This window comes from Pleurodeles waltl, chromosome 11 (assembly GCF_031143425.1).
Source record: "Pleurodeles waltl isolate 20211129_DDA chromosome 11, aPleWal1.hap1.20221129, whole genome shotgun sequence".
NCBI lineage: Eukaryota > Metazoa > Chordata > Amphibia > Caudata > Salamandridae > Pleurodeles > Pleurodeles waltl.
This window is the reverse complement of record NC_090450.1, coordinates 865,398,812-865,418,579: the sequence shown is the minus strand read 5'-3', so window position 1 is coordinate 865,418,579 and position 19,768 is coordinate 865,398,812. Positions and strand designations below refer to the sequence as shown.

Here is a 19,768-nt window from a genome sequence, read left to right as displayed (position 1 = left end):
GCAAAATTTGACGCACAGTCTGCACCGCAGTAAAAAGTTCACCACACGCCGAACCAGAATTATGCAGCCTGACTTTGCAATGAGAAGATCGACGCAGCGCCAGGTAGTGACCGGAAATTTGAAGCACAGCACACTGGATTGATGCATAGTCGAGCTGGAACGATGCAGCCCTACTTCCAGTGAGGAATCGACGCAGCACATGACGTGTGGTAGAAAATTCAACACAACGCCCACCGGATCAGTGCAGCTCCTGTGACTTCATCCTGCCAGCACAGGAAATCCACACACCAACCCCAGGGTGTCTGAAAACCCCGCAACCCGAAGAGGATCCACGACCGAGTGCCAGAAATTTACGCACAGCCGTCCCTGCGTGGAAACTAAATGACGCATCGCCGTGTGTGGCCCGAGAAATCAACGCACACTCCTTTGTTTCCACGCTTCTCTTCCTCTGCGGCCCTTTGTGGGGATTTTTCACACAAACCAGGTACTTTGTCCTTGAAAGAGACTTTGTTTGCTTTTAAAAGACTTAAGACACTTTATATCACTTTTCAGTGATATCTCTACATTTACTTAATGCATCTTTGATCGTTTTGACCTGCATTTATCCAGATAAATATTATATATTTTTCTAAACACTGTGTGTTGTATTTCTGTGGTGCTGTATTATTATTGTATGATTTATTGCACAAATACTTTACACTTTGCCTTCTAAGTTAAGCCTGACTGCTCAGTGCCAAGCTACCAGAGGGTGGGCACAGGATAATTTGGATTGTGTGTGACTTACCCTGACTAGAGAGAGAGGGTACTTGCTTGGACAAGGTGGTAACCTGACTGCCAACCAAAGACCCCATTTCTAACAGAGATCAATTGTCTTGCTAGCACGTTAGTCGAAATGTGCACTAAAACTAATTAAATGCAATAATGATTCTCCTAACTCCTAGGAGTATATCTGTCGGGTTGAATGAAGATATATATCCTAACAAATTACTAGAGTCCTAGAAATAAGCAACACTTTATAGAGTTCCTGTGTTAATATTTTTGTGCATTTTATAGTTTTGTGAATTATTAACAACATGCAGAGCATTGATTAACTTTTGAATTCAAAATGCCCATTCTGACATGGTGCTATTACATTAAAAAAAGATTTACTAGGTCTTGTTAGTGTTTTTCTGGCTTAGATTAAGCAGTCCTCAATTAGGCCTTGAAGCCACCTGGTTCAAAATGGATGTCTACTCCTACTTGAGTCACTGTTCACTATTTTACAGTTAAGCAGAGATATGTTATTTATTTCCATTGATGTTCTTGTTGTTCTCGAGTCAAACTTGTCAACAGGGATATTGTACTGTAGCCTTTTCAAGGTCCTTACGCTAGTTTACTCTACTGCTTTTATTCACAATCGTTTGCTGCTGTTCTTGTAAGTAGTTTGCCCTGTCGTCTCCAGATTACATTGGCACAGAGTGGGCAGGAACAATATTAAAGGTGGATATTGCTTGGATGGTAAGGCAGTGTGGTGTTTTATAGTATTGTGTTCCGATCTGCTGAGACTATACTTCTTCTGCTTGCACCATGATTTTGCAGAATCCATTAATTTCCTATGCAAGAAAACTGTATATAAACTGCAGATTTTGGGGAGTGAGCAAGAATATTTTCCGATGCTACCAGTTTTCTTATAGATCTTGCTGCTCACTTGGGTTTAGAATTTTTCTGATTTGCATGTTGTTCCATATTGTCCTATTTACTGAGAGTCTTCTTGCCATTGATTAGTTGTTCATCCTCCCCATACAATTTCTATACTGCATGGGAACATGGCAAGTAGTCAAGTAGATCAAAAACAGCATGAAAACTACTCTCCGTGTGTTATGGCAATGCTACTACTAAAGAGAGGAATCCCATTAACTTGAATACCTTAATTAGCATCCTCACTTTGAAATGGCACATAACTTCCAGAATTTGCACGAGAGCAATTACTACTAATTGCATTACGCTGAATAGAAACGTCCAGCTATATCTATTGTTTGACCAAGTCACTAATAATGGGTTCTCTTGGAGTGGCTTGCTACACGTGTGCTATTGGCGCTCTATGATGCCATACTATGTTTGGAATTTGAGAGCCGCATGCGTCTCTTTTTAAATCACTGAATGTGTAAACATGTAACAAGAATGGCATCAAAGGTCTGAGACTAAAGTAGATTGAAAATGTGAGAAAACAAACCACTTGATCCAGTATAATACCCTTATAACCCCATACAAACTCCAATAATGAAGCTTATACAGATGTAAGTGATGGCTCAGTGATGTTAGGCTGTCACATCACCTGTGTGTGAGCAGCCAGTCACAAGTTTGAACTCTAGCAGATCAGGCTTAGTTTTCATCCACCGTCAGATAGCTCTAGTTTGGTGATAGTAACACCTGCTGTTTACAGTGTTGTGAAATGGCACAACTGAAGTTGCTAGCACTATATTAAAAAACAAGGTACCACGTGGCGGAACGTCTTTGTCTAATGAGGCATAGGAATGGAGCATATCTAGTAACCTCACTATTGTGATATGGTGTTCAGTGACTGTCATTTGTTATGTTTTGCTGCCCGTGACGTTGATATACAAATGCCAACCTTGCAAAACTGTGATTAGGATACTTTTTCACAGGATTGTGAACCAATGGTTAATTATTCATTGTTAAAGCCAAAAAAGAATGCAGATGCCAACAGTGTAGTATCTTAATTTAAGGTTCCTTGCTACACCTTCTCAAATCTCTTGGAGGGATGAACAAATCTTGCTTTTTCGGAGGGCATTTGGGATTTTCTTCTGCTTCTTCTGCAGCCTCGTCGAAAGAAATACACTCGAAGAGGAAGCGGTGATTACCACAGTCAACAACAAATATTTGTTTTGGCCAACTTACTGGATACAGAAGGCACCAATAAAAACAACTTGTGATTGGAAGGGAGAAACTAAATAAAGTGAGAGCAAAGCATTGCCTGGATTGCTTTTCAATGATGTTTAATTCTAAAGTAAACACGGCACTTGTTTGCACATGTTTCATACATGGTGCACATGGAAACGTGCTGTCCTTAGGCTTTTACATTTATTTTAAAGTTAGCCTATTACCTTGCATAGAAAAGTGCACATGACCTCCGAGGGAAACTTCAGTTCAAAGTCGGGCAGGCAGAAAAGATTTGTCAGAGCATGTTCTAAGAAACCCTAACCCACTTTGACCAGCAAATTCCTTTAGATTGATTTGTGAACATGGATAGTAATTGTTCCAACCAAAACCAGTCTTTACGTTGGCCGCAGGGCAGGCTGGGAGCCTGTCCCTGCAGCCTGCGACTGCGCGAGAGAAGAGGCGCGGCCCCCTCCACACGCCGCCCTGCCCCTTCTGCACTCCTTGACCCGCTACTGCTCCTGTATTGTCAAAAACCTATTCGGTTTCGTCTATTGAAAACCTATTGTGGGCAATACCAATACTTAGTGTGTATTGCGCCAGCCCACTGGGTATCATTGGTTGGATTTTGTGTCAGTCTTATTTCTTTGCTTCTTATTCAGTGGTGTTTCTTTCTCCTCTGGTTTTTGTCCTGCCCATGAATCCTAGATTCATTGCTGTCAGTTTCACTGTATGGTTTGTGTCCTTCCACTGCTCACATTCAGTAAACTACTGTTATCTTTTTCTTTCAGCACTCTTTGGATGAGCATGTGTTTTTTTTTCCTCTCTCCCTTGTGTGCTGCTTCCCCTCCTCAAATACCAACTCCCTTCCTTTTGCGCACTTTGTTGTTTTCTCCCACCCTCACCATCTTGCCTGTCGCTTCCCATACAGTTCCTAATTTGTAAAAAATCAACTATCCGTGCTCAAGATATTTCTCAGAAGGCCACTGCAGCTTTCACCACCCCACCTGCTGCGCTGCCAGATGCCAATATCAACGATGGCATGGCCTTTCTTAAGGGATTTCCCTAAAACTGTTTGCTTTTTCCTCTCGACTTTTTGCTGACTCTCTTTGCATGACCTTAGAACTCTGGGCACTTTCCCACTGTACTGCAGTAGGAAAGTGCACGTGCTCTTCCTACACATGCCAGGAAGGGGCGCTTACGTGATTGGATCAGGTGCTGCCCCCAATAAAAAGGTACACCACATACCCGGGGTGGGTACAGCCTTGGCTACTAGCAGAACATTGCCCTAAGTGTGCCACCCACTAGAATAACCTGTCAAGAATGTATCTGGCCTGGCCATGCAGGCCTGTGGAGGCACAGTTGCGCTGGTGCTCAGGTTGGCACTTCTAACTCTGTAGCCAAACCTGCATGATCCCTCCGCTAACCCGGGAGCATCCCCTGAAGGGCGGAGCAGGTGGTGGGAGGAAGGCTGGGCAGGTACACATACGTGTCCAATGCCCCGGTAGTAAAAATCCCCATGTGGGTTTTTCCTTCCTGGTGGATCATAAGTACAGTGTGAAAGTGCATGTTCGCCTCCCTACATATGTAGGAAGTGGCGCTCGCCAGTGTGTGTGCACGCATGTCCAGTGGTGCTCCAACCATGTGTCCAGCCTGCCAATGCCAGATTGTGTGTGCGCTTGCACCCATGGTATTCTTAAACATGTATCCAGCCTGTCTTGGAAGGCCTGTGTGTGTGTGCACTTGCACCTGCAGCGTTCTTAAACATGTGTCTAGCCTGCCAATACATGGTTGTACGCATGCAAGGGCACGTATGCCCAGGGAGTGAAGAATACCCTTGTGTGTTTTCACTACAGATGAGAGTTGTTCTGCCCATAGGTTAACATGGGGGAAGTTTATAGTTACTCCTAGCTGCAATAGTGGGGTGCAGTAGAGCAGCCTCTTAATGTTTACTATCATAGGATTCGACCTGACAAACACCTTCCCAAGTTGAAGGTGGTTTTGTCAATAAAAACGTAGAAATGCCCCCTTCTAGAGAGTGGCCATTTCTATACTCTAAAACATTTTGGGGGTCATTCCGACCATGGCGGTCCAAGACCGCCAGGGCCGGGGACCACGGAAGCACCGCCAACAGGCTGGCGGTGCTTCCCAGCCCATTCTGACCGCGGCGGTAAAGCCGCGGTCAGAAAAGGGAATCCGGCGGTTTCCCGCCGTATTTCCCCTGCATGGTCTGAATCTCCATGGCGGCGCTGCAAGCAGCGCCGCCATGGAGATTCCGACCCCCTTCCCGCCATCCTGTTTCTGGCGGTTTTTACCGCCAGGAACAGGATGGCGGGAACGGGTGTCGTGGGGCCCCTGGGGGCCCCTGCACTGCCCATGCCACTGGCATGGGCAGTGCAGGGGCCCCCTAACAGGGCCCCACCATGATTTTCACTGTCTGCTTAGCAGACAGTGAAAATCGCGACGGGTGCAACTGCACCCGTCGCACACCTGCAACTCCGCCGGCTCCATTCGGAGCCGGCTTCATTGTTGCAGGGTCTTTCCTGCTGGGCCGGCGGGTGCTCTTTTGGCGGTCGCCCGCCGGCCCAGCGGAAAAGCCAGAATGGCCTCCGCGGTCTTCTGACCGCGGAGCGGCCATTTGGCGGTTCCCGCCGCCCGCCAGGGTCAGAATGACCCTCACTGTGTCTTTTAAATGCGATTTTAGTCCACACTGGGCGTTGAGGGAGCACATCTGTGCATTCCCCAGTGACAGATATAAACCTTGGGCGCACAACTGGAACAACAGACTTCAGCCATTTGAGGGCCTGGCTGGATAGATTAGGAGGAGAGGTTTTGACACTTGACCTCTCGGGCCAGATCATGGCCCCACTAAAGACTAAGATCTGCATTCCACAGCCCCGTGGCAGACAAGACTGAAATTTAGGGGAGACACCTGTGGTTCAAAGGGGAGCTCACTCAACCTCCCCGAGCTTCAGAGGCACACTACAGTATAAATTCTGGTGCCACGCTGTAGCAAACTAGAGATACGCTCATGGGGATGCAGGACTGGAGATACTGGGCTATGTGTGCGCAGTGCCAGAGGACTCTGTTCTGGTTCACCGGTTGCGGGACCCAGCGTGGCTGCTTCGTCGATCGTGCCACGTTTCCCTCATGCGACACGCCGACTGCATGCTCATTGCATGTGGTGTCCGATTTACAGGCTGTGACCCTCCGGCGTGGGGGCATATCCATAGCAGTGCTGCGTTCTACCTCCTGTAGCATCGCTGAACTTGCACTTCTGTGTCTGACCGGAATTGTCTGCTGTGACTCAAGTCATCGTGTACCACATGTTGTACCTCATTCCAAGGAGGTACGGAATTAGTAGCTTCTCATGTGTGATTGGAATTGTCTGCTTTTGTGTGTGCAGAAGGCACCCTAAGAGGAAGAGAGTGTGCGTTTGAGGGTCAGAAACATTCAAAAGGCACAGGAAAGAAACAGTGCATGAGGATCTGAAGCTAGCTACGTTTAGTGAGGCGGGGATATGACGCGAGAGCGTGATAGATGGGTATGGCATTGATAAATGCAATATGTTTTGCCTTTGTGATTAATAATAAGCTGTTTTTTGTTGTAAATTGCAGCTTGATGAGAAGTTGTGCAATTGAAGCAAAAACGCTTAAAAAAGCATTGGCAAAGCCAGTTGGTCCTGCCTATGCAAGATTTATTGGATTTGCTAATGTTTTTTAGCGATGTTGCAAATGTCTGAAAGTAATTTTATAAAGCTGTATGACACAGCCAGCATTGTCCGCATTATAGGACTTATTTTCAGTTATGCTGCACTGCAGCTAGAGCTGCTTTATTAAATGGCTAACAAAACATTGACTACGCTGATGTGTCTTGGATCGGTGAAACCTATTGGCTTTGCCAATGCTTGTATGGGATGTCATATGGTAAGTATTTATACAGTGTTTACAATGGCTGAAATGTTAATGTTAGAATGGAGAATGCCCTTGCCAAGGTGTTAGTGTGTCCAGATTCCGAAGCATTTTAGGACCATACAAAAACTGTGAAAATGTGCAAAATAAATGCACTGAATGTGAAATGAGATGTAGATAAACAGCAAACTCCAAGAGGTGTTACAGCTTCTATTACAATATTTCAGGCTATGTATTACTTTGGGTGCAATAGTTACAAAAGAAGCAAAAACGTGCTTCTAACTGCTTGCTAGTAGTACAATATAACAATAATCTGTGTTCAATTTGTTTTATAGAGCATTTGGCCCCTGTGGCACTGCACCTGCTGCACCCTTCAAATCATGGCCCTGGTACCGGCAAGGTAACGGTGCTTATGACTGCTTCTTTAGTAGCAACATATAGCAATAATCATTGTTCAGTGGCTTTCGTGGAGCAATTGACACCCTGTGCCACTGCACCTGCTGCACTATTCATATCTTGGCCCTATGTCTGACTGTACCTCCTCTGAGAAGAACGAGACCTGATGAGCTTTAATATTTATTTATGTATATATTAAAAAAAAAATCTGTGGCACTCAAACAAAAATTAAGGTATAAGAGCTTGAGACTGCAGAATAAGATACATTAAGGTTTATCTGTAACAACAGCAGCGGATGCAAGGGGAGGGGGGGCAGTCAGAACATGACCCATAGACTGAGATAGGGGCCGTGTTGAGGGTGGTTTGTGAGGAGTGGCGGTGAAGTGACCCAGACGCGATTGCTAAACCAAAGTACAGAAAATGGAAGAGGGGGTCAGGACAGAGGAAATGGCGTAATGGCCAGAACTGCCGACTTTTGAGCTGGGGTTGCAGGTTCCAAACTCTGTATGGTAAAGGTATGGCCTTTTGGAACAAAATGCAGTGCAAGGCTGTTCGTCAAACAAAGTCCATAACGCTACCACTAATCATTTCGGTATGCCAAATAAAACAACAAACAAAAGCAGTGCAGGGCTGTTAGTCAGACGGAGTACCAAACACAACCAGTAAAGAAGCAGACAACTAACCTACGAAAAAAATAGTGCATGAAAACAACAGATAAGAACGACAGTGGAACAATACAAGTAGTTGGTCCCTGCTCCAGGGGAGGAAACAAATGAGCTCATTGCGAGACTAAAAATATATATTACCCAATGTACCTGAAAAGTGGGGAAAGCACACTGCTTATGTAAGGTACAGGATTTGTGGGTGATTCATAAACTTTAATTATTACAAGAAAGCCTTGCACGGATGGTTGTGTTCTTAAAAAATAGCTCTCTACCAGTTGAAGTTGTAAAAAGGGGCTTGTGATATCGAAATGCTGGTCCAGTGTAAACTTTGTTTTGGAATACATTGAACTGTACAGTAATACTTAACATTAGAGTTGGAAACAGTTTATTTTTGCCTAAAAGTGAAGATGAAATATGCTTTGTATTCTGGAAATGAAAGCTTTTTTTATTTAGAGCTATACTTGTAGACTAAATCCAACTTCAAATCTATGAACCAGGAAGGAGCGTAGTCCTATGTTAAATGACGTTTTCTGGATATACAAAGTGGCTGCTGAACCATGTAATAAGATAGATGTAAATAGTACGTTAATGTATAGAGTTTTACACCTTGTGATTAAACAAGGTAATTGGCATTAGAGTAATCTGAAAGTAGATGCAGTCACGCAGTTGGACGTACAGCAAGAAACAAAAGAATTAAAGATTATTTTGATGACCAGCAAGCGTCATTTTTCAATATTTATTCTAGCACGAGTTTGTGTTCTGGCACACTCTGTTTTTATCCATTTTAGTTTTCCTTTGCAGTAGCTCAAAAACATAAAATAATGCCTGTTGTAACCATGCAGAATTATCTTTCCCCCTTCGTCTCTCGGATGTGGAGACTTTGGAATCAAACAGTTTTTTTGTTGGGTACAGGGGAGTTTTTCTAGGGGTGCGGGCTGTGTCACCTCCCAGAAAGCCCAAAGAACTGCATTCTCTAGCAGCTTAGTTGCGAACACCTCGTCCACCTCCCCCAAAGCAAAATTAAAAGCTAGTGATTAACATACATTAACACCTTCCAGGGGGCTCGTTAGGAGTTATTGCCAAGAAACAATTCAAGGTCAGCAAATAGATGCACCATGACTCATGTTATTTACACAATATTCGACTCATAAACTGTGTCGCTAGTCAGGATAGAAGTGAAAGATAACCTTATGATGTTCTTTGTACTGGCACATCAGTGCCTGGTGTAAGTCAGAGATGTGGTACATTGCCAGACCTTTGTGCTGCATACTAATAATAAAGGACAGACCACCTGACATAAGGTATAGCCATATAAGATACCACAGAGAGGCATTTCTCTTTTATAAGTGCGCACCTGTGACGTCTGTGGGCCATCCCTGCATCTACAGCCAATTTCTGGCATTTGATGAACATCCCTTGGATGTGGTGACCATCTGTTTCATATCCTGGATCTTCATTAAATCCGCTGATCATTAGCTTCAAAATATTACAAACAAATCTGGTGGGCACCCGTGGAATTTTGTAGGCATCATTGGCTTCTAATAGCCACCTTGAAATCTGGTGGCCAGCTCAAGAATCTAGTGTGTGACTTTGGCATGTGGATGTATCATAACATCTTTTTTCATATGGGAAGCATAACCCCCACAATATCTGAGGCCTACATTATACTTATTAGACCTGACAGCCGTATGGTGGTCACCTTCAACTTTTTGCCTACCTCTCTCCACTTTTTGACACTGTTTTTGCTGGTTTTAGGACTCTGTACACTTTACCACTGCTATGTCCCAGTGCTAAAGTGCATATGCTTTCTCCCTTAAAACATTAATTTACTTATAAGTCCCTAGTAAAAGTTCACTATGTGCCCAGGCCCTGTAGATTAAATGCTACTAGTGGGCCTGCAGCATTGATTGTTCCACCCACATAAGTAGCCCCTAACTATACCTCAGGCTAGCCGTTGCAAGGCCTGTGTGTGCGGTTTCACTGCCAATTCGTCTTGGCAATTAAAAGTACTTGCCAAGCCTTACAATGCCCTTTTTCTACATACACGTCACCCCTAAGGTTAGCCTTCGGTAACCAATAGGGCAAGGTGCTATGTAGGGAAAAGGCAGGACATGTACCTGTGTAGTTTATATGTCCTGGTTGTGTAAAATTTAGTTTTATACTGCTGAGGCCTGCTGCTCCTTTCTTAGGCTAACATTAGGGCTACCCTCATTTACTGTTGAGTGGTAGATTCTGATCTGAAAGGAGTAACAAGGTCCTATTTAGTATGGCCAGAATGGTAATACAAAAGCCTGCTGACTGGTGAAGTTGGATTTAATATTACTATTTTAGAAATTCCACTTTTAGAAAAGTGAGCATTTCTCTGCGCTTAAATCCTTCTGTGCCTTACAATCCACGTCTGTCTGGGTCACTTGACAGCTCCCTTGTGCATTTCATTCATACAACCCCAAACTTCGGATGCTCAGTCACACCTGAACACATCTGCATACTGAATGAGTCTTCCTGGGCTGGGAGAGTGGCGGGCCTAACACTTACATGTCAAAGGGCAGTGGCCTGCCCTCACACAATGGACTGCCAAACCCCCTACTGGGACCCTGGCAAACAGGATGGAATTGAAAGTGGACCTTGTGCACTTTTAAGCCACTCTTTTGAAGTCTCTCCCACTTCAAAGGCACATTTGGGTATTTAAACAGGGCCTCTGACCCTACCAACTAAGACACTTTTGGACAAAATACCGCTGGGGAAGAAACTCTGAACCAGAATCTGCAACCTGCCAAGAGAAACTGCCTGGCTGCGCTAAGGACTCACCTGACTGCTTTGCTGAGAAGGACTGCTGCCTTGCTGTTGCTCTGGTGCCTTGCTGCCCTCTGGCTCTGCTAAGAAGTGCTCTCCAAGGGCTTGGATTGAGCTTACCTCCTGTTTTCTGAAGTCTCAGGGCCAAAAAAGACTTAATCTCTGCAAAGAACTCCTTGTGTGGCAAGAAATTGAAGCACAGCCTGCCGGAATCGGCGCACGGCATGCATTGTGGTGAGAAAATCACTGCACACCGAAATGACGCAGCCCGGCTACCTGAGTGGAGATCGATGCAGTGCCAGCGTTGCGACCGGAACTTCGAAACACGGCTCACTGGATCGACTCGTAGTGTAGTCAGAAAGATGCAGCCCAACTTCCGGTGAGAAGAGTCGACGAAGTGCCTGCCGTGCAACAAATTTCCCCGCATCACCCACTGGATCGAAGCAACTCCTGGTACTTCGTTCTGCACACCCAGGATTTCTCTGCATCGTCCCCAGGGCATCCAAATACCCCGCAACCTGAAGAAGATACAAGTCTGCATACCAGAAATCAACACAAAGCCCTTGTGTGAAAAAGCATTAACGCATCGTCTGTGTGCGCCTGGAGAAACTGATGCACACCTCCCCGTTTTCCACGCATCTTCTCCTCTGCGGTCCCTTGCAGATAACTTAGACACAAATCAGGTACTTTGTGCTTGCAAGAGAAACGTATTGCTTTTAAGAACTTAAGACTCCTTTCATCATTTTCTAAAGTGATATTTCAACGTGTACTTATCAAATCTTGAACGTTTTGACCTTATTTTATCCAAATAAATATTTCATATTTTTCTAAACACTGTGTGGTGTACTTTTGTGGTGTTTATACTGTTATTGCATGATGTATTGCACAAATACTTTACACATTGTCTTCTAAGTTAAGCCTGACTGCTCAGTGCCAAGCTACCAGAGGGTGGGCACAGGATAATTTGGTTTGTGTGTGACTTACCCTGACTAGAGTCAGGGTCCTTGCTTGGACAGGGGGTAACCTGACTGCCAACCAAAGACCCCATTTCTAACCATACTCATTCACAAAACGGGTAAATCATAAGACGATACAGATCAATTACATTGCTTGCAAACAATTTATCTATTCTGCTATCTAATAGACTCGTACCCCACCGCCCATATCATATTTATCCGGCTCAGTCAGGGTTCATTCTGTGCTGCCAAGCAGCTGATCATGTCAGACTGAGTGCTACACCTTATACAGAAGACTACATACAGGAAAATTCTGATGCGATACTGTCCCTCAGCGCAGAAAAGGTGTTTGATCGACTCAGCTGGCAGTTTTGGCAGCAAGTGGTAGAGGCGGTGGGAACAGGTCCAAGTAGGTTGTCTTGGATTGAAGCCAATTACCAGTGCCCTAAAGGCAAGATTGTGGTCAGTGGCTTTAAAGCAGACTGTACTTCTACATAGGGGCATGCATAGAAAGATGCCCACTATCGCCCCTTCTTTTTGTACATGTGGTTGAGCCCTTGGCCATCTACATTTGCCAACATTGAGGGAATGTCCATTGGTGGTGACCAAAACAAAATGCACCTATTTGCTGATGACATTCTATTGACGTTATTGAAGCCTATAACCTCTATTCACAAAGCTCTACAAATTGATTTATACAGCTGTTGTTTGACCTCAAGTTTAACCTTGGCAAATCACAACTAGTAGGTGCTGACCTTCAACACTCCGAGAAGGACCAAATTTCTAGGGTATAACCGTTCCAATGGGCCATGTAGAAAATGAAATATCTGGGTATTTATATCACTTGTATAATATGCACACTCTTCCAGGAGAATTACTCTAGACTCTTCCACAGCCTTACCCAGCACTTACATGGGTGGTTTAACCACTACATTTCACCTGGGCAAAGTGGCAGTGATCAAATTGAACATCTTAACTAAACTTTTGTATGTTTTTCACATTCAGCCATTCAAAATCCCAGAAAAAAATACCTGAAAAGTTTCCTGATGACTGGTGACATTTTCATTTTGACAGGTACTAGTGTCAAGGAAAGTACTGAATGTGAAAAAAAAGTCGGGTGGACTCTGTCTGCCGGATCTAAAAAAAAGAACAAAAAATGTTTTCACGCAGCCCAACTTACAATACTGTTTCAGTTTGAGAGAGTGAAAGACTCTGAATCCACATAGTAGGACGGTTATGGACCAAGCCCCATCGGCTGTCCAAGGATGCCGAAACATGCAAGGCCCACAGTAGGCTATGCTTTGGAGTTAATGCAACCTACTTTTGGAAATCTGGGATGTGGTCACAAAGAGGTAGACTATATACCCCTTTTTGGTAACCCAGACTTTACCTCTGGGTGGAAGAGTCGAGAATTTAAGAGATGGTCAGCAGGGGCCTGTAGAATGCTCGAAGATTTTTGGGGGTGTGGTGATTAAATCTTTTATCTGAGTAAAAAATAATTTTAAGATTTCAAGTGCAGGAGGGGGGATTGCCTTAAATACTTTCAACTAAGGCATTGAACTGTGCACTCAAGAAACCGAGGCAGTATCCTCACTCATTGGGTAAAGTTATTTACCAAATATGCTTCCCAGAAAGGGCTGATAACAAATATTTGCCCTGTCTGGTAGATGAGAGTGCGAACGTTAGCTCCCCTTATATGAAACAGTGGCAATGACTGTTAAAAGTTGAGCTTACCTCTGGTCAATGGAAGATTTTCTAGGAGGACATATCTCCATTATGCGTCGAAAAGAGAAACTCTTTGTATAAACATATGCTGTTATGGCATATTGCCTCCTCGAAATTGAAGAGGTTTATGCAGATGCTTCTAGCCTGGTATGGAGAAATTGTGGAATGGAAGGAAATGTGGTAAACATGTTGTGGGCTTGCCCCCGGTGGTGCTTTGGGAAGAGGTCTTGAGTAATATAAAAGGGGTATTGAGGTACCCGATCCGTGAAGACCCCGCCATTATCAAGCTGGGCTTTTGCCTTTTGAGTGAAAAGCTTTATCGCTAACTGATTGGAGGATAGCTATGAACATGCTACTTGCCAAACAGTTCCTGCTCCTTGGGGGGAAGACAACAGACAATACTGTCAGCGCACGACTGGGATAGTAAATTATGAACACTCCTGGCGATTTAGAAATTAACCTGGTACTTGAACAATTTGAGTATGAAGTACAACACACTGTGCATCCACTGGAGACTATTCGATGGCTGGTGGATTATTGTTATGATACCTATAATACTGCGTTCCTTGAAACTAACGCAATAAGGTTGCCTGGGCAAGCTCAGCTGAGAGCCCGTACCTACCACTTGTAGATTCTTCTTTGCTCTATAAGTACAAGACATTTCATTCTAATGTTTGTGCTTTGACTGCTGCTCATACCCTCTTTAGAAGGTAGGGGATAATGGGGGTGGGGTGTTGCTCGAGAGCTTTTGAAATGGGGTAATTTTCAAAAATAATACCGAAAATTCAATAAGATCCAGTTGGGAGAAAAAGTTTAGCTCTTTGGAGGCTCCGAGCTTCTTTACTAACCCTGTGTAATTCGCGACTGCAGTTTATGGCCGCCCACTTTGAAAGTTCATGAACTGCCATTTACATTGTTCACAACATTGTATAGCCTTGTGGAATGTATATTGAACCAGAACTATTTCTGGTTGTTCATCAAGGGTGTTCATGCAAAATGTTTGCAAATTATTTTGCAATCGCCTATAAAGTTGGGTGTACAATATGAATGCATGATTATTTACTATTGCATGGTTTGTTCAAACGTATATTATGCCAGTTAGGTGAAATCCAGTAGTTAATATCTTTGGAGAAACTTTGTGAAGATTGTAGTCTGTAAAATCCAATTTGTGATCTGCAACGCAGCATTAAAAGACTACTAAATACCCTAAGTTATTGTGTGCCTTTTAAATCGGAGCTTAAATGTCAGTAAAAACAAGGTAAAAATATCCAAGAACACATTAACATGTGACATAGCTGATTTTCGTATTTACTTTATTTCACTTTGTTTAGTATTTACCTGATGTGCAGAAAGTATTTTTATGTTTTTTTCACATTGGACTTCGACATAGTTTGTCTTCCAAACTGTCTCTTGTGTGTCACTTTCTGTCTGTTTTTCATAGTCCTAAAATAATCCCACATCCGTAATATTGCATGCTATAATTCACGTTTCCTTAAAATATATCTGTCCATAATTTAGTTTGCGAGTTCGGTAAGTGGGTAGGAACTCTTAAGCAACCGTCTACAAATTCTGGAATCCCTATTCTTGCCATTTCAGATTGGACATGCTACTACTGAATCAGAATAAGTCAACTATTTTTGAGTTCTACGTCATCCCAGTGACTTGGAACTTTTAGAACCTTAAATTTACAGAATACTTAAGTTAAATAAAAATGAACACCACAAAAGAACAGTGGGGGCAAAATAAAAGAAATATATCCTGAATGTACCAAAATAACAAAAGTTCAGCCACAGAAGAAAACCCCAGGGCTGTTTCAGTATTAGCCTCTTGTGTGAAGATCCCTTTAGTTTACCTAAACCAAAGACCAGTAGTCAACTTCTTCTGTGCTATACAATGGAATTGGATAGGATGGTCTGCTGGAGAATCTGGAAAGAGGGAAGACATTTCAGCAATATACATAATCAAACATTTGTTTGCCTCTCCTCTAACCTAAGGTGTGCTACCCTAAGAATTGTATATAGATGTTCCCTAAGTGTGTTTGAAGCTATGATAGATAGAGACCGTGCAAAGAAGGCAGTTCTGTCGTTATTCTGAGCATTTCCCTGTAGGTTCGTGGTTTCCCTCCTTGTCTGGCATTTGTGAATAAAGGCTGATTTATACATGATCTCACACCAGCTGAGAAAAGCCTGGCTTGTAAAGAGCAATGGCACTCTGGCTTGACTGGTTTCAACTACTTTTGGCTCAGTCAATTTTTGCTTTCCCTTAATCATCTCTTCCATTTAGTAAGAGAAGAGGCTTGTTAGAACGTTTTGATGAAGCTGAATCGCCAGATTTAGTCAGAGAATACTGATTACAAAACCTAGCTTTTGCTTAGATAGTCTTTTACTCAATCATCTTTTTATTTTGCAGTATTGTCACATATGGGATGTTCCAGTTCCAGCACAAAGAAAGATCATTTTATTGCGAATCCAAGCATGCAGGTGCCAGTGGGTCCCCCGCATGGAATGAGAAAGTGTGCAAATCCCTTGAGCATCAGTGGCATGTTCAGTTGAAAACTAGCTCCCTCGTTGGCAGTGTAAATATTCTTCTGGCCAAGTTCTTCATAGGACTGGGAGAAGAAAGTGGCACAGCTGATTCAGTAGGCAATGAAGGTGCGCATGGAGCTGGGGCCCATTGAAAACTATTTTCAGCCAAACTTGTATTTTGTGTACTTATGCCATGGATCCAAGAATAATTACCAAATTTATCCTCAAACAGAAAAAAAGCCAGATACTTCTGTTTTGCTGCTGTTTTTTTTCTGGAACCAATACTACCATCGTGTGTATCAGACTATTGTGAATGATCTTGTGCTTTCTCTGTCTCCAAGTATGTGTCCATTTCTTTTTTTCAAATACCATCCTTCGCATGGTTTCCACTCAAACCGTGCTTTGTCTGCTTCGTTTCTCTCTCATACTTTAACTTCAGTGTGTTTGCACATCTTTCCATGTAAAATCTGCACAACTAACCACGCTAACTATAATCTGCTTGCGCTCTATTCTCATCATACTACGTTTTACTCTGACTTTGTAGACTTTCATGCTGGCATCTGAAGCATAATAAAGGAACCTAATCGTTCATCTCCCATTAAGTCAAAAGACCTGCACATATTGCAGAGTAGAATGATAGATTAGTAGTTTCTCGAGCAGCACTTCCAACTAACTTCTTGCAGTGTAAATTGTGTGCTTTCTTTTAAATATATTTTTTTTAATTTTCTCTTGTTTATTCTTTTTCGTTCTATTGTTTGATTCAATTTACCTTAATTATTGACACACATTAATTGCACCAATTTGCTGGCAAATGTTCTCCAGAAAATCCGCCCCTCAAAGCACATACATTTGAAACATGTAAATATTTTTGTAGTTTGTCATTATGACCACAGGTCTCTTTTGTGGAAACCCCAACTGTTAATGCTTCGTCGAATTTACCTTTGTATGGAATACACAAATATGACCTGCACAATGCAGACTGCATGATAGTGATTTGCACAATATTGCACAAGTAAGAATACACAGGGAATTGTAGATTTAATGCTCTAAAATAAATATCTTCATACCTTGAAGATATTGTGTAAGCCGTTATCTCGCAGTAGATAATTTTGCAAACCGATTTGTAAAAGTCGATACTATGGTGCCTTTGTTAGGCCTATCAATGTCAATAGCAGTTTTCCACCAAGGCCATCTTTGGCCACTCTTTTTTTTTTTTGTTTGTTTTATGGACCCTCACTAGCACAGAACCAAGTGCTGAATTGGTAGTACTTGGCTCTGTTACTCAAGACCCATTATATGTCAGACCCTGTGACATCAGGAATAAAAGGTTACAAAACCCACTGTTGGGCCAATAAACTCCTTCTTTCCCCGTGGCCCTCTGAAAGAGGTTTTGACAATGATGCTGAAGAGGAAGAGGAAGAGGAAGAGGTGAGGTATTCGATGTGCAGGTGTATGATTTCAGAAAGGTAAAAGGAAATAAGTGTTTAACAGATTGAGAGTCATGCAGTGGAAAGTGGTGTGAGGTGGAGACCACAAGTGCAAGAGACACTCTTAACGTCACTGCCTGCTCCACAACCCTTAGCACATATGCCAACCTTCCCGATTCAGGTGGGGGACCACCGATTTCAAGGCTAGTCCCCATCCTCCTGATTCCTTCATGTAAAAACCTAATTCATCTGCGGGCTTCAGATGACAGGGCCTGGTCTTTTGTAATGTGGAGTATGCACCAGTTGCAATGCACGGGGTGGGAATAAACATTCAATTAATAAAAATAAAAAAATTCCCCTCGATAGCTCAATCAACAAATCAATCAGTATTTGGAAAGTACGGTTACTCACCGGCGAGTGTCTCAAGGAGCTAGGGTTGGGGGGGTTCTCATCTGAAGAGCCACCGCTTGAAGTTCTTCCTGAAGATGGTGAGCGACTGGCTTTGTCTGAGGTGCAAGGGGAGGTTGTTCCAGCTCTTCACTGCAGTGTAGCTAAAAGATCATCCTCTGGTGGGGGTTTTGTAGATGCGAGGGACGGTGGCCAGAGCCATCTGGGTGGAGCAGAGAGATCTGGCGGGGTGTGGAAGGAGACACAGTGGTTCAGCTAGTCTGGTCCTGCATTCTGCATGACCTTGTACGTGTAGGTGAGAAGCTTGAAGGTGATTCGCTTCTCGACCGGTAGCCAGTGGAGGGTCCTCAGGTGTTGGGAGATGTGTTTTCGGTGAGGGAGGCCCAGAATGGGTCTGGTGGTGGCACTCTGGATGAGTTGAAGTTTTTTGATGTTCCTAGTTGAGGTGCCGGCATAGAGGGTGTTGCCATAGTCAAGCTTTTTCGTAACTAAGGCGTGGGTGACTATCCTGTGGCAGTCTGCTGAGATCCATCTGAAGAGTTTCTGGAGTTTTCAGAGTATGTGCCAGCAGCAGCAGGAGGAGAAGGAGGAGACAGAGTTTACCTGGTGGGTCATGGATAGGGAGGAGTTGAGGATGATTCCTAAGTTGTGGGCATGCTTAGTCGGTGAAGGGGGGAGTGCTGATGGATGTGGGCCATCAGGAGTCGCCCCAAGCTGAGGTGGCATTTCTGAAGATGATGAGCTCCATCTTGTCAGAGTTTAGCTTGAGGCAGCTTTCTCTCATCCAGGTGGCAACTGCTTCCATTCCTGCGTGAAAGATCCTTTTGCCCGTGTCCGGGTCTTTGGTGAGGGAAATTAGTTGTTTCATCAGCATATTACATGATGTTCATACTGTGGCTTCTGACGATGGCAGCAAGAGGGGCCGTGTATACGTTGAACAGTGTGGGACTCAGTGAGGATCCTTGGGGGACTCCGCAGTTGAGCTGCTGCTGACACCACACACCGCTCCTCTCCTGCAGGTACAGGCTCACAGCCTGCGCTGCGGCCAATCCTGATGCTGCTCAGAGCAGCATCAGGATTGGCTGGGAGCACCCAATCAGGGCGCTCCCAGGCAGACTGGGAGCCTGTGCATGCTCTTTCCAGCTCGGCAACACAGTGCCGGGCTGGAAAGAGCCTGCTGCGCCAATGTGTTTGGCCAGGCCAAGATGGACGGCGAAACATGCATGCACACTGAGAGGGGGAGTGCTGTGATGTGCCCCTCACTGCTCGTCACCCCATATGGCCCTGCCATTTTACAAATAAATGATAATAAACACAGTTTATTATTCTTTTCTTGTAAAGGTTTTTCAGCTGGTGGGGAGGGGGGGGTGACGCTCCTCCGCCCTAATAAAGGAGCCGCCCCTGGTATGCGCTGCCAGTAACCTGCACACTGCAGGCTAGTGCACAGCACATGAATCACTCTTTCTCTCTCTGCCTGCCGTAGCGCTTTCTCCGTGCTCCTAACAAGTAAGGGAAAAAAAAAATGTACATTTGTGTATCTAATATCCGATACTGCAGATTTGCTAATCTCATACATAAACAGTACCCTGATTCAGGCACCAATAGAAGTCAATAGGGGAAATACCTTCTCCCAGTTCTTTTTTTTTTTTCTTTCCAGAAATCTCCCACTTTTCTCTTAAATGTTGCCATGTATTCCTTAGTAATGTTTAATTCGTAATCTCCTATTTTCAGAATGAAAACATTTTAAATTCTAATTATTTGCAACAAAATTATTGATTTTGTTCATTTATCTGATCCAGCGAACAAGCGTTGGCAAAGTCAATAGTTCAGGTTTATTTTATGCGTTGCTTGTTTTGTGATCTGTCTGAATGCAAAAAAGGCACCATAATACTGTTCAGTTGGCACCCTGTGAGAAACAGTGTTGTAGCCACATTTTTTAAGCTAGGCCCTTAATTATATATTCCATTACTAATAGAAAGGACTCTGTTATACCGTTTTGTTCCTGCCCCTTGTAGAGACGACCCCTTCCCCGCCACCTTACATCTCACTTACAGAAGTCACGGTGCACCTCCTGCTACCATTTGT

General features: G+C 43.7%; 1 protein-coding gene across 4 annotated transcripts in view; it reads left to right on the top strand.

The window, feature by feature from the left end:
- Nucleotides 1-19,768, top strand: part of KIAA1671 (KIAA1671 ortholog) — a 650,892-nt gene that overhangs the window by 49,464 nt on the left and 581,660 nt on the right. Inside the window, exon 2 of one of the 4 annotated variants that reach the window (XM_069214709.1) lies at nt 7,124-7,188. The exons of the other annotated variants lie outside the window; for them this stretch is intronic. The gene's annotated coding sequence lies outside the window, so the exon portion shown is untranslated. The remainder of the gene's footprint in view (nt 1-7,123; nt 7,189-19,768) is intronic. 4 annotated transcript variants of the gene reach the window in all.